This window comes from Schistocerca nitens, chromosome 3 (assembly GCF_023898315.1).
Source record: "Schistocerca nitens isolate TAMUIC-IGC-003100 chromosome 3, iqSchNite1.1, whole genome shotgun sequence".
NCBI classification, from domain to species: domain Eukaryota; kingdom Metazoa; phylum Arthropoda; class Insecta; order Orthoptera; family Acrididae; genus Schistocerca; species Schistocerca nitens.
The window spans coordinates 858,560,433-858,574,235 of record NC_064616.1 but is presented as its reverse complement, the minus strand read 5'-3'; the positions used below and the strand labels follow the sequence as shown (position 1 = coordinate 858,574,235).

Here is a 13,803-nt window from a genome sequence, read left to right as displayed (position 1 = left end):
ACATCCCACCAACGCACTTCTATGAAGTATACTGAAAGAAGCGATGTGGTGGTTAAAACGCTACACTTCGCTTCCGAAAAAGCGGGATCCGAAATACGCTTCTGGTCATCGTCAGTTAGGTTTTCCATGATTTTTCCAAATGTTTGCACGTGAACGCGGCAACTCTTCCTGGAATAAGGTTGAGGTTTTCTTCTACCATCCTTCTACAGGTCCATCATCATCATCATCATCATCATCATCATCATCATCATCATCATGATCATCATCATCATCGATACTGCAATCCGTACCATTCAAATATGTATACCAAAGTCATCCTCCTGTCTCATACTCAGGTGCCCAACACCTCTCCGACCTATCGGTTTGTAGAAAGCAAGACATCTTTGTCTTCCACCCGTAAGTTGTTCTCGAAATAGCTGCTTTTCATATCTTTCCATTTATATTACACATGTTTAATTTTGGTCTAATGTTTTCGTTTCTTATTTCACCTCTAAGGGTATATCCTAGTTCTTCTTACAATTCTAATTTCCGCTGTTTCAATAGCTCTATTCTCCTTTCTGTTCGGACTCCAATTCTCATATCCCAGTAACTGCATAGACACGGCCATCACCTTATACAGTTTTATCTGTGTGACCTTTATTGTTTTGTTGGTAAGCGTTCTATTGGAATGTATGTAATTTATTTCTAAAGTCCTGGTCCTTATCATCGGACGTCAATCATTCTAAAATGTTAACTCTGCTAGCCTGCTCGGTTATTTTATTGTCATTTACATTCTTAAAACAGACTGGATGTTTTCCTCCAATGCTATTACGTTAGGTTTTTATTAGAATATCTTTAACTTGCAGTTTAAAAATGGGTTGAAGTGTTGATGCTGGATAATTGTAGGTAATCAATATAATTGTCGGTTTGGACAAAAAAAAAAAAAAATGGCTCTGAGCACTATGGGACTCAACTGCTGAGGTTATTAGTCCCCTAGAGCTTAGAACTAGTTAAACCTAACTAACCTAAGGACATCACAAACATCCATGCCCAAGGCAGGATTCGAACCTGCGACCGTAGCGGTCTTGCGGTTCCAGACTGCAGCGCCTTTAACCGCACGGCCATTTCGGCCGGCCGGTTTGGACCGCTAGTTATATTTTATTTCTTCAAAAAAATATACAGCTTATGTACAGACTGTACAGAACAAAAACAAAGACATACTATATAGAAATTTACTTGTAATTTGTTACGTTTAGCTGACGGATTCTGATGATGGATGTGGCCGAAACGCGTTAAGGTGTATATAGCGATCTAGATGGACAATTATATTAACGAGTAATAATGATGGCGGACTCTTACAATGATTTTGTCATTTATAGACAATTTTAGGTAGGCCCCATTGCTTACGAGTAAGACATCAGTAGGAATTAAAATTTTATTTAAATGTGTGTTATCAATTCTAAAATATTTTGTACCATCATTGTTCAGTCCCAGCTATAGTTTTATCTCTAATTATCTAGACGTTGGCAGGAGGCATAACCCTCTTCCCTCCCTGTTTAACATTTTATGTTCTAGCTGGCATAGGTTCCCCCCTCCCATCTCTAAAACATGTGTCCTCGCAGGTCAGTGTCATCGATCTGTGATTCTGTTTAGTTTCTATGAAGATGCATCTAATATCTAAAACCTCAGTAGGAAAAACTACGTATTTGTTGCTCTGCAGCGGTTCCCATGGTCGAAACCTCCGAACCGATGCAACAGAAAACCGTATATAGTAGATAGCTATCGTATTCTAAATTCCGTCAGGGAGGGCTAGGGCTTCGCATGACCTTCCGCCGGCACGTGACAGTATCACTGCCAAGGAGAGGGCTGTCTGCAGTACGTGACAATATCAAGTTGCGTGCTGCTGACAGAGTGAATGGGCCAACGGCAGACACGGGGCAAGTTGCAGACGGATCCCCCCCGGCTGCTCGGGACACTGCAATGCTAGTCGATAGCAGACTTTTGTAGGGCCGTCGCGACGGAACATGTTCGCGGCACTGCGCGCTCCAGTTGCCTCCAGCCAAGTTTTCTGAAGTTCGTTGCTCTTCTGGTGGACACAATGGCCGTATCGCCACAACGCCCTCCTCTGACGCGCATACTCAAAACAAAAAGTAATCGTTCGAGGAACGTAACATTTGCTTCTATTGTCCCTTAAAATCTTTCCATTACGATACTTCACACATTGTGTTTTAATTATGATCCACATGCATTTCACTTGCTTATAAAGCGTAATTCTATCTTAAAAATCGCATTTTTCATTAAAAATTGTAACAGAAAGCGAGATACTTACATTTTAAATTGCTTTCAGCCTCCCCTCATACCACACCTATTAATTAAAAGTCCTTCTGTGTTGGAAGCACTTGACTGTGAAACAACTTACCCCATAAAGAAAGAAAAGTTACAAGTTTTCCCAATTTTGAAAATAAACAAATCGTTTCTTTTCTGAAATAATGGCAGCTCCTCCTCTGTCTTCGAGCCCATATACGTAATCTGCAGTCCCAATGTTGTTACTCAGAGCCTCAAACACCTTTTAGTTCCTCCTCTTCTTTTTCTTCAAATTCAAATGGTTCAAATGGGTCTGAGCACTATGGGACTTAACTGCTATGGTCATCAGTCGCCTAGAACTTAGAACTAATTAAACCTAACTATCCTAAGGACATCACACACATCCATGCCCGAGGCAGGATTCGAACCTGCGACCGTAGCGGTCGCGCGGTTCCAGACTGAAGCGCCTAGAACAGCTCGCCCACTACGGCCGGCCCTTTTTCTTCCTCCTTTTCTTCTAAGTTTTGATTATATCATAATTTTTGTCATATACGTACGTTAGGTTTGTTATTGTACAACGTGAACCACGTAACTTAAACGCCTTGAATATTTCCTAAACAGTTCTACGTATAGAAACGAGATATCTGGAAATTTGCAATACACAAAGAGATCTTTACTGTATTGATAACAATTGCACTTTTTTTTACACTTTTTAACGGAACTATATACTTTAACGGTAACCAAAGCCTCTTGCTCCTTTCTGTACTAACCTTTTTGGAAACTTGTTTTCGATAACTAGGACCGTTTACGAAGCATTGTGAATGTTCACGTTATGTGGTTCACCCTGCATCATCATTACACTCTCACACAGCGTGGTCAGAAACAGTCTGAAAAGATCGTAAAGGTGTTGGAGGGTAGGTTGTACTGGCAAATAACTGTTAAGAAAAAAATCAGATATGGTGCGTCATTTCCGAGTTAATTAACATTGAAGTTAACGTAGCAAGCTGTTGCGCTCGCAAATTCAAGAAGCCCGCCGGAGACGGTGTCACCGACCGCGTTCTTCGTTTGGCTTTCTAAAACCGTATAAGAGAAAGCAGCACAAAAATTGGACATGGGGTGGTAGTAGGGTTCGAACCCAAGCCAGAGGCCGAGCATTGTCGTGCAGTATCACAAACGCTATAAGAACAACTAACTGTATTTGGCGGGCCGCTTGAATTGAGCGCGCACGTATAATTATGCGAACTGTAAGGTGTGTCATCCGATGTATAGAATTATCTGAATTTCCCGAAATCCCCAGGGTAATCAACGAATACATGCATACAAAAACATCTACACTACTGAGGGTTAACAGACGGAGTACAAGTTGGATGGGACACCTTTTTGAGGGGACAATTCCAGCATTCGCCTTAACAGATCTACGGTAATCGCCGAATATGCAAATTAGGATGTACTTACTGTATGCGACAAGCTAAAAGTATGCGTTCGACCGGGCTTCGAACGTCGATCCCGGTCTTTCGGGGACAGTGACTTACTAATTACTCGTAACTTACTACCCTCAGTTCCTCCCGCAGGTTTTTTCGGCTATACGCCAAATATAGAAACTTTAAATCCATCCTACAACACCCCATTCGAGTTTCCCTTCTCAGTACTGAGAACTGGTGGATGATGAAAGGTGGGGAGGAAGGGAAGGAAAGGAAAGGAAGATTAATGTTTAACGTCTCGTATGCGACGACGTCATTTGAGACGCAACACAATCTTTCATTGTACCAGGAAGGGACAGGAATTCGACCTTGACGTTCTCAGAGGATACATCCAAGCATTTGCATTAACGTACTTGGAAAAACCACGGACAGCTCAAATCTGGATGACAAGGCAAGAATCTTAACCTCGACCGTTCCGAATAAGATCCAGTGTCTTACTAATCACCCCTGTTCGCTCGCTTTTATAGTTTTATAACTGCGTCTGATGTTGAAAGGCAGTGCTCGATGTTTCTAGTGTCCTACCCCTTATGAAGCAGCAGAAACACTAGTTTCAGAAACTATGCAAATAATTGGAGACCAGGATTTCAGTTAAATTAATGGAAATATAGCACAACGTAATTAGACAGCAAACGAACCTGCTGTCATTTATGTATCTTGACACTACGTAAAATCTGACGTACTTGTCACTGCGAACTGTTACAGTTAGCGTGATATTTTGTCAATTAATCTAAAAACTCTGACAGGCGAATAAATATAGTTTCGTTCTAACGCTAAAAATGTATTAATCATCAGCGTTGCTAATATCAAAGTCTATCGGCATCCGAATCGTTTCTTATTATACGCCTTTTGTGTTTGAAGTTTACCATCCCGTAGGCGTAGCCATCATTAAATGGCGTCTTTACGTTTCATGACTTTCACTTCACAGAGTTGATAAGTTAATTTGTTTGCAAAACCCCTACACTTTGCTTAAATGCAGGTAGTACTATTCTTCCTTGGTTGGCGGGTGAGGCGGAACTTACTGAAACCCGTCAAGCTTTGTCTGTATTAGAGTGCAAAGACATGTAAGGGCAAGTTCGTTGTTCTTCTGGTGGACACAATGGCCGCATCGCCGCACGCGCTGCAATACGATACCCAAGATTGGGTTACCGGGTGCTAGAGGCTAATACCCGCGAAGGTACAAGGCAGGGTTGCTCATTGTCACCTCTGATATATGTTTTCTATACAGAAAAGGCAATGAAGGAAGTGAAGAACTATCTAGACGTTAGAGTTTTCAGACAGAAAACCAACATAATAGAGTTCGATGTCCACGAGACTCAGAGGGCCATATACCGAGCGAGGTGGCGCAGTGGTTAGCACACTGGACTCTCATTCGGGAGGACGACGGTTCAATCCCGTCTCCGGCCATCCTGATTTAGGTTTTCCGTGATTTCCCTAAAATCGTTTCAGGCAAATGCCGGGATGGTTCCTTTGAAAGGGCACGGCCGATTTCCTTCCCAATCCTTCCCTAACCCGAGCTTGCACTCCGTCTCTAATGACCTCGTTGTCGACGGGACGTTAAACACTAACCACCACTAACTAACCACCATCAGAGGGCCATAGACACGGGTTCCCAGGTAGATGCCGTGTTTCTTGACTTCCGCAAGGCGTTCGATACAGTTCCCCACAGTCGTTTAATGAACAAAGTAAGAGCATATGGACTATCATACCAATTGTGATTGGATTGAAGAGTTCCTAGATAACAGAACGCAGCATGTCATTCTCAATGGAGGAGTCTTCCGAACTAAGAGTTATTTCAGGTGTGCCGCAGGGAAGTGTCGTAGGACCGTTGCTATTCATAATATACATAAATGACCTTGTGGATGACATCGGAAGTTCACTGAGGCTTTTTGCGGATGATGCTGTGGTATATCGAGAGGTTGTAACAATGGAAAATTGTACTGAAATGCAGGAGGATCTGCAGCGAATTGACGCACGGTGCAGGGAATGGCAATTGAATCTCAATGTAGACAAGTGTAATGTGCTGAGAATGTATAGAAAGAAAGATCCCTTATCATTTAGCTACAATATAGCAGGTCAGCAACTGGAAGAAAATTCCATAAATTATCTGGGAGTACGCATTAGGAGTGATTTAAAATCGAATGATCATATAAAGTTGATCGTCGGTAAAGCAGATGCCAGGCTGAGATTCATTGGAAGAATCCTAAGGAAATGCAATCCGAAAACAAAGGAAGTAGGTTACAGTACGCTTGTTCGCCCACTGCTTGAATACTGCTCAGCAGTGTGGGATCCGTACCAGATAGGGTTGATAGAAGAGATAGAGAAGATCCAACGAAGAGCAGAGCGCTTCGTTACAGGATCATTTAGTAATCGCGAAAGCGTTACGGAGATGATATATAAACTCCAGTGGAAGACTCTGCAGGAGAGACGCTCAGTAGCTCGGTACGGGCTTTTGTTGAAGTTTCGAGAACATACCTTCACCGAGGAGTCAAATGGTTCAAATGGCTCTGAGCACTATGGGACTCAACTGCTGAGGTCATTAGGCCCCTAGAACTTAGAACTAGTTAAACCTAACTAACCTAAGGACATCACAAACATCCATGCCCGAGGCAGGATTCGAACCTGCGACCGTAGCGCACCGAGGAGTCAAGCAGTATATTGCTCCCTCCTACGTATATCTTGCGAAGAGACCATGAGGACAAAATCAGAGAGATTAAAGCCCACACAGAGGCATACCGACAATCCTTCTTTCCACGAGCAATACGAGACTGGAATAGAAGGGAGAACCGATAGAGGCACTCAAGGTACCCTCCGCCACACACCGTCAGGTGGCTTGCGGAGCTTGGATTTAGATGTAGACATAACATTGCAGAAATGGAATAGGTACTGTGTCGGGTGCTTAAAGAAATGGAAAGAGTGCTAGCGAAGGCCGGCCGGAGTGGCCGTGCGGTTCTAGGCGCTACAGTCCGGAGCCGAGCGACCGCTCCGGTCGCAGGTTCGAATCCTGCCTCGGGCATGGATGTGGGTGATGTTCTTAGGTTGGTTAGGTTTAATTAGTTCTAAGTTCTAGGCGACTGATGACCTCAGAAGTTAAGTCGCATAGTGCTCAAAATAGTTCAAATGGCTCTGAGCACTATGGGACTTAACATCTGTGGTCATTAGTCCCCTAGAACTTAGAACTACTTAACCCTAACTAACCTAAGAACATCACACACATCCATGCCCGAGGCAGGATTCGAACCTGCGACCGTAGCGGTCGCGGTTCCGGACTGAGCGCCTAGAACCGCTAGACCACCGAGCCCGGCATAGTGCTCAGAGCCATTTGTTAGCGAAGGGCTATAATATGTACGTAAACAAATTCAAATTAAAGCGTCAGGTGGGGACTCGAAACTGGGACCTATGCTTTTCACGGGAAAGTGCTCAGCCGACTGAGCAATTCAATTACGACTCTAGACCCGGTATCACAGCTTCACTTCCGACATACACTAGAATAAATTGTCACTGCAGAGTGACATTTTATTCTAGAAACAATACCTTATGCTATGGCTAAGCCATTTCTCTGCAATATCTTCTCTTCCGGAATATTAGTACCGCAAGGCATAAAGGAGAACCTTTGTGAAGTTTAGAAGGTAGGAAAGAGGCAATGGGGAGACAGGATTGAAAAGATTAAATACCTTTGAAATCTGGTGTTACAGTGGAAAGTTGAAGGTGAGTGGATTGATGGAGTAAGGACTACCAGCAACGTGACTAATGAAGAACATAATTAATTTGAGATATGGAATAGTTGGGCACGCATGATAAAGGAAAGAAAGGAAGCAAGCAAGCAAGCAAGACTGGTTGTCCATGATGTGGGCTGCAACAGTTACCCTAATACAGACGATAGCTGACAAGTGACAGGAACAGAGACATGCATCAAACCAATATCAAGGTTGATGAAAGAAAAAAGAAAAAAAGACAAGAACAACAACTGGGCCACAGTTTGCGTGTCTGAAAGAAAACGATGTTGTCAGTATTTCAGAATCACAATAAATATTATAATGTTAATAATTTTTGTAACCAAGACATTGGAAGCGTACTGTATATAAATTTACCATTCGATCTTTTCGTAGAGCGCTTCATTTCTCGTCTGAAATTGAAGTGGACTATTCCAGTTTGTCAAAGTAGTATTACCGACGGCTACAAAACAATACACTTTCTGAGCCGTTACAACAGCCACGATATATAACAATTAACCATCGCCACAACCAAATATCTACACAACAGATGAACAACGTGACTACTACTTCCTGGAATTAGTACTAAAATTTCAGTCTCAGTACATGCATCATAAATGAAGCAAAAAATAAATTTTCAGCAGCTATGAATGAATTTAACAAACCTTGATACGTACCGCTCCTAGTTTGGAGGACATAATATCAAGCACGACAGGAGCAATCGTTTTCTGACAATTGTGTTGGTAAAAGTTGGAGCTCATATGCTTTCTGATGTTACATTAATAATGGAAGGATGTTTATGGGTCAAAATTCAAGGGAGTAGGAACAACATAATTAATTGAAAACATGAGTATAGAACAGGGCTTCTCAACGGGTGGTCCGCGGACCCCTTAGGGATCTGCCGACTCTTTCTAGGGGGTCCGCGGCCACCTTTCACCAAATCGCGTAAAATAATGAGTAAAATTATTGAAAAAAATGAGAAAATCAAATTCATCACTATTATTTGTCCTGTGAAAAACATGTGTATAGCACTCGAAAGTTGGCAATAACATTCGCTCTTTGGCAATCATATTTGACAGTCGGCAACACAGACCAAAACATTTGGTGCAGCTCCCGTTGCCGGAGGTTCGAGTCCTTCCTCGGGCAAGTGTGCGCGTGTATGTGTGTGTTGTCCTTAGTGGAAGTTAAACTTAGTTTAATAGTGTGTGAGACTAGGGACTGATGACCTCAGCAGTTAAGTCCCATAGACTTTACATACATTTGAACATTTTTCTTCCGATTTCACCAAAAACCACACACACACACACACACACACACACACACACACACGACTGTTACTAAATATGCGTGCTCCTTACACAACAGTTGCCAAACAGTGGAAGTGAACAGAAACAGACCACAGGCGGCAGCTTGTCAACAGCGAATAGTTTGGACGTGACGTCGATTGCTCTTGGAGGAAGACAGCGCTTACGTGTGAAATGTCAATTACCAAGTAATATTAATTAGGCTAAAGTGTGTTGAAAAAAAATGGTTTAAATGGCTCTGAGCACTATAGGACTTAACTGCTCTGGTCATCAGTCCCCTAGAACTTAGAACTACTTAAACCTAACTAACCTATGGACATCACACACATCCATGCCCGAGGCAGGATTCGAACCTGCGACCGTAGCGGTCGCGCGGTTCCAGACTGTAGCGCCTAGAGCCGCACGGCCACTTCGGCCGGCTATAGTGTGTTGAACAATCCACTAGTAAGTGTCTGGATACAGTGGGAATTCAAATTGGATCGTTAATTTCAAGTTGTTTTCATTCATCTCTAAACCAAAGACTATTGATACTTCGGGAGGGGGGGGGGAGGAGGGGGGTCATTGGGAACATGGGACTTTCATTAAGAAGCTTTCAGTTCCCATGGGTTTTGCTCTTAAATTTGAAGTTACTGTGCTCTTGACTGACTAGGGGTCCGCCATGGATTTTCGACTGTGGAAGTGGTCCGCCAGCTGAAAAGGTTGGGAGGCCCTGGTATAGAAGATAAGAAGATGGAAGACAAAACCATAGCGTGACACACATCTTTCTGTCAATAGGACTGCTTTCTGATCACTTCACCTTTATGCGGTGACTCTGCTTTGCCTTTAGAAATATATACACAAGATATTTTCTCTTTAATTTCCAAAGCACAAGAGTTATATGAGAGTTCGGGAAAAATATTTCTTTGTATATGCGGGGCAATGCACAGAAGCATATTTGCACGTGCAGAATATACGATGAAAGCAGAATCATAAGAGAGAAACTTTGCTAAGGCCAGCAGCGCACCTCCCCTCGCTACATATAAACGTGGCCCCGGCAGGCGTGTCAAACGAGGTACGAATCTTAACACTCGCTGCGCAAATGAATTCCTCGCCTGGGGTGGAGAGCGCAGCCAGAAACGAGGAGAATAATCGATAACTTCCCCCTCCGCATGCTGATATGATGTAACATCGTTTGCTCCGTAACGAAGTCAAATTACTCAGGGGTCATGCAGCAGAACCACGTAATAAGATACCGGGAAATAACCCTTTATTACACGTTGCGGAAGTTGCCACAGGCACCAACCGAAATAAATTTAGAAATACACGCGAACGTGAGAAGCGCTGACATATAAAGCGTTTTTAAAACTTTAAAGGGTAGGGGTGTGGCATTTCACAGTGCTAGGTGAAATCAACTAAAGAACAGTGAAAAACACAGATACATCACGCAATATTATATTTAACAAATGTGGGTAAAATATCGAAACCGAGTGCCAAGGAGTAACTTGGATTTCTCTGATGGTTACGGTATTTAGAGCCACCACTCATACCAGAATGAATTTGCCATTTGACGACGTCAAGGCAACCGCTAATCTTCAGCATTTCATGTGCGATGATTTACGGAAAAAACTGAAAGAGACACCTGCTTCAGCCTGCCGGCCGGTGTGGCCGTGCGGTTCTAGGCGCTTCAGTCTGGAACCGCGTGAACGCTACGGTCGCAGGTTCGAATCCTGCCTCGGGCATGGATGTGAGTGATGTCCTTAGGTTAGTTAGGTTTAAGTAGTTCTAAGTTCTAGTGGACTGATGACCTTAGATGTTAAGTCCCATAGTGCTCAGAGCCATTTTGCTTCAGCCTACTGTATTCCAAAACGTCGAAGCGCTACAACTGTGACAAGTACTCCCAGGTAGTCTCAGCACTAAAAAATAAAAGAAGAAATACTAATTTTTTTCTGTGCAGTTAAGGGGGTACCGGAGACCCAAGGATTGGAGGGCATCATATGAGTGATGCAATAACAATGAAAGTTGGAAAGGCAAACCATACATCGTTTCACCGCCAGGTAGGTCCTTCAGACTTCTAGGTGACAATGCCCTGAAAGTAGCCATCTTCTATGTTATTTTACAGAAAGACAACTCAATTAGATGGCGAACTGATAAATTACTGAATTCGCCGTCGAAAAGATTTTTCCAAGGAAGGGACTTTTCTGGGCGACTCGGATTGTGTTGTATGTGTTGGCAAAATCTCTCCTGGAGAAAGCAGCAGAGGTGACTACTTTTGCTAGAGCAGAAAAGGAAGCTTACTAACAATGGAGGAAAACCATTTCCTTTTACGGGATTCGTATTTCCGTATTATTCTGACATTATGAAGAGCCTCATACGATTTTATCTACACATGGTTCAAATGGCTCTGAGCACTATGGGACTTAACAGCTGAGGTCATCAGTCCCCTAGAACTTAGAACTACTTAAACCTAACTAACCTAAGGACATCACACACGTTCATGCCCGAGGCAGGATTCGAACCTGCGACCGTAGCGGTCGCGCGGTTCCAGACTGTAGCGCCTAGAACCGCTCAGCCACTCCGGCCGGCATCTACACATGAAGTAATAACCTTTTCAGTTCCAGAAGTAATAGTGAACTTGACTTACGTGTATGATGTCAATGATGTATGAATACAGCTTATTAAATATTATTATTTGCGTGCGACAGGGTTCACAGGATGTATCAGAAATCGTATTAATAAGGCGCAGAAATGCCACTGCGCCAAATAATTCCATTAAAATTAAAAAGGTCGCGGAAGGAGAACTGCTTTGTTATGACAACATTACGCTTACCTAGTCCTCGATAGAACTTACGACTGTTAAACTTCGCAACACGAAAGCCATGGACTAAATCAGTATTTATGACCACTCAGGCAGAATATTCTGCCAGAATCTAACTACAATGATTTGATGAATATGATGCTTTTCAGATCATATTATGATTCCAAAACTGTTGTACACCAATTCTGCGGAACAAATTTGGGATGACATTTAAGGTCAGCCAAGAGTCGGAAAACCACTTCCCCGTAATGAGTACGAATTACGGGAGTTATATGTAGATATTCGACGCTTTATAGCTTCGACCCAAAACAGGAGTTTGCAAGATCCACGATACAACAAACTGCGTCTGTTTTGAACGTGCAAAAGATGTGTAAAAATGTTGACAGCCTCGTAGATGTTATCTTGCGGCACTTGCCTTTTTGCGCTGGTAAATACACGTCTGTACATCCATATTTATGTATTCTGCGGTTTCTCTAAATTATTTAGGCTGAATACTGCGATTATTCCTCTCAAGTGGACACAGCCGATTTCCTTCTCAGCCCATTCCAATCTGAGCCTTTGCTCCCTCTTTAACGACTTCGTCACTGACGGGACGTTAAGCTCTAAATTTTCCTTCCTTCCTGTTGAATTCTAGTGGTGGAAGAATTTAATCACCAGTATTTGGCCGGCAGGAAGATGAATGGTGGCAGTGTAAGGCTGCTGGGCACCAGATGTTCTGTCAATGTCCAGGTTTAAATACCAAACCTCCCATTAGTGTGTCTTGGACTATGGGTGCGCCGGACGGAGTGGCCGAGCGGTTCTAGGCGATTCAGTCTGGAACCGCGCGACCGCTACGGTCGCAGGTTCGAATCCTACCGCGGGCATGGATGTGTGTGATGTCCATAGGTTAGTTAGGTTTAAGTAGTTCTAAGTTCTAGGGGACTGATGACCTCAGATGTTAAGTCCCATAGTGCTCAGAGCCATTTTGAACTATGGGTGCGAGCGAGGTGGCGGGAGGGAGGGTGTGGACACGTGTGACACTGTTGTACAGATGGTTGGATGTGTACGGTTCCCGCTGCAGTTTTTTAGCGGGAGTACTCTAAGTCGTGACACCGGGTTGCAAACATGCCCACTATCATTCGTAAGAACACAATACGCTGTCTAAGGTAGCCACACGAGATAGACGCAGCGGTCGCACACTAGTTAAAAGCGAAAGAGAAATCTTACTTCATATCTCCGCAAGTCGCATAGTTAGCTCGAAAACTTAGCAGAGCACAATTATAGGTGAAAAACTGAGTGAGGGTCAACGTCTAATCTTAAATGCACACAATAAAATCATTTCGTAAAAGGACAATATTTAACTTTAATGACCTCAATGTTGACGGACGATCCCGATAATATTTAAAATTAATCCCCTTTCTAGGCACAGGCCTTAAAGTGCTGATGTCGTCAATGAAGAAAGGCTGTTTCGAAAAGAATCGAACATCCCTCAGTAAAATGAAAATTGCTTCTGGTACTCCGTGAAGCTTAAGAGAGCAAGGATTCGTCTACCGAAGTCCATTACGAGCTCAAAATTTATGACTACGCTGTAGGCCTCGTTGCACGACTCATCTTTGTAGCACACGTACAAATTTCTCGTCCTGCAACATCACTGATTGGGTCGACTTGTCACTTAACTTTTCAAGAATCCTCTCCGCATTACACACATCCTCTCCAGGACATTACACACATGCATGCCCGAGGCAGGAGTCGTGACGTTTTCTCGCCAGTCTAGGACTCTCAGAAGGTATGAATTACATAGGAGTTGAGATGATCCAGAATAAAGCGGGAATCTTCTTAGTGAGCACAAGAATGTCACGAAGATGCTAGACAAACTGCAGAGGCAGATCGTACAAAGGAAGAGGCGTGCATCATGGATACATTTACGGTTTAAATTGCGATAGCGTACATATGAAGAAAGTCAGGCAACATATTACTTTCTCCCACATACATCTCACGAAATAACTACGACAGGAGAATCAGAGAAATCCGTATCACGCGGAGGCTTGCCGGCATTCGTTCTTTGTTCGCAGCATTCGCGGTAGAAGCAGAGTAGAAAAGGACAGGTAACCGTACTGGTATCAGCAGTATCTTCCGCCCATCAACGTAAGGTGGCCTATGGAAAGTAATTGAACAAATAGGAAACAAATGGTCCACGTCATTTTCAAAGGAATAATTCTGGCGTTTGCTTAAGAGGTTTAGAGACGACAAGG

At 43.2% G+C, this 13,803-nt stretch overlaps 1 protein-coding gene across 1 annotated transcript in view; it reads right to left on the bottom strand.

Moving 5' to 3' along the window:
* The window catches only part of LOC126248886 (uncharacterized), a 327,353-nt gene that overhangs the window by 248,779 nt on the left and 64,771 nt on the right, over positions 1–13,803 (bottom strand). The gene's annotated exons all lie outside the window — the stretch shown is intronic.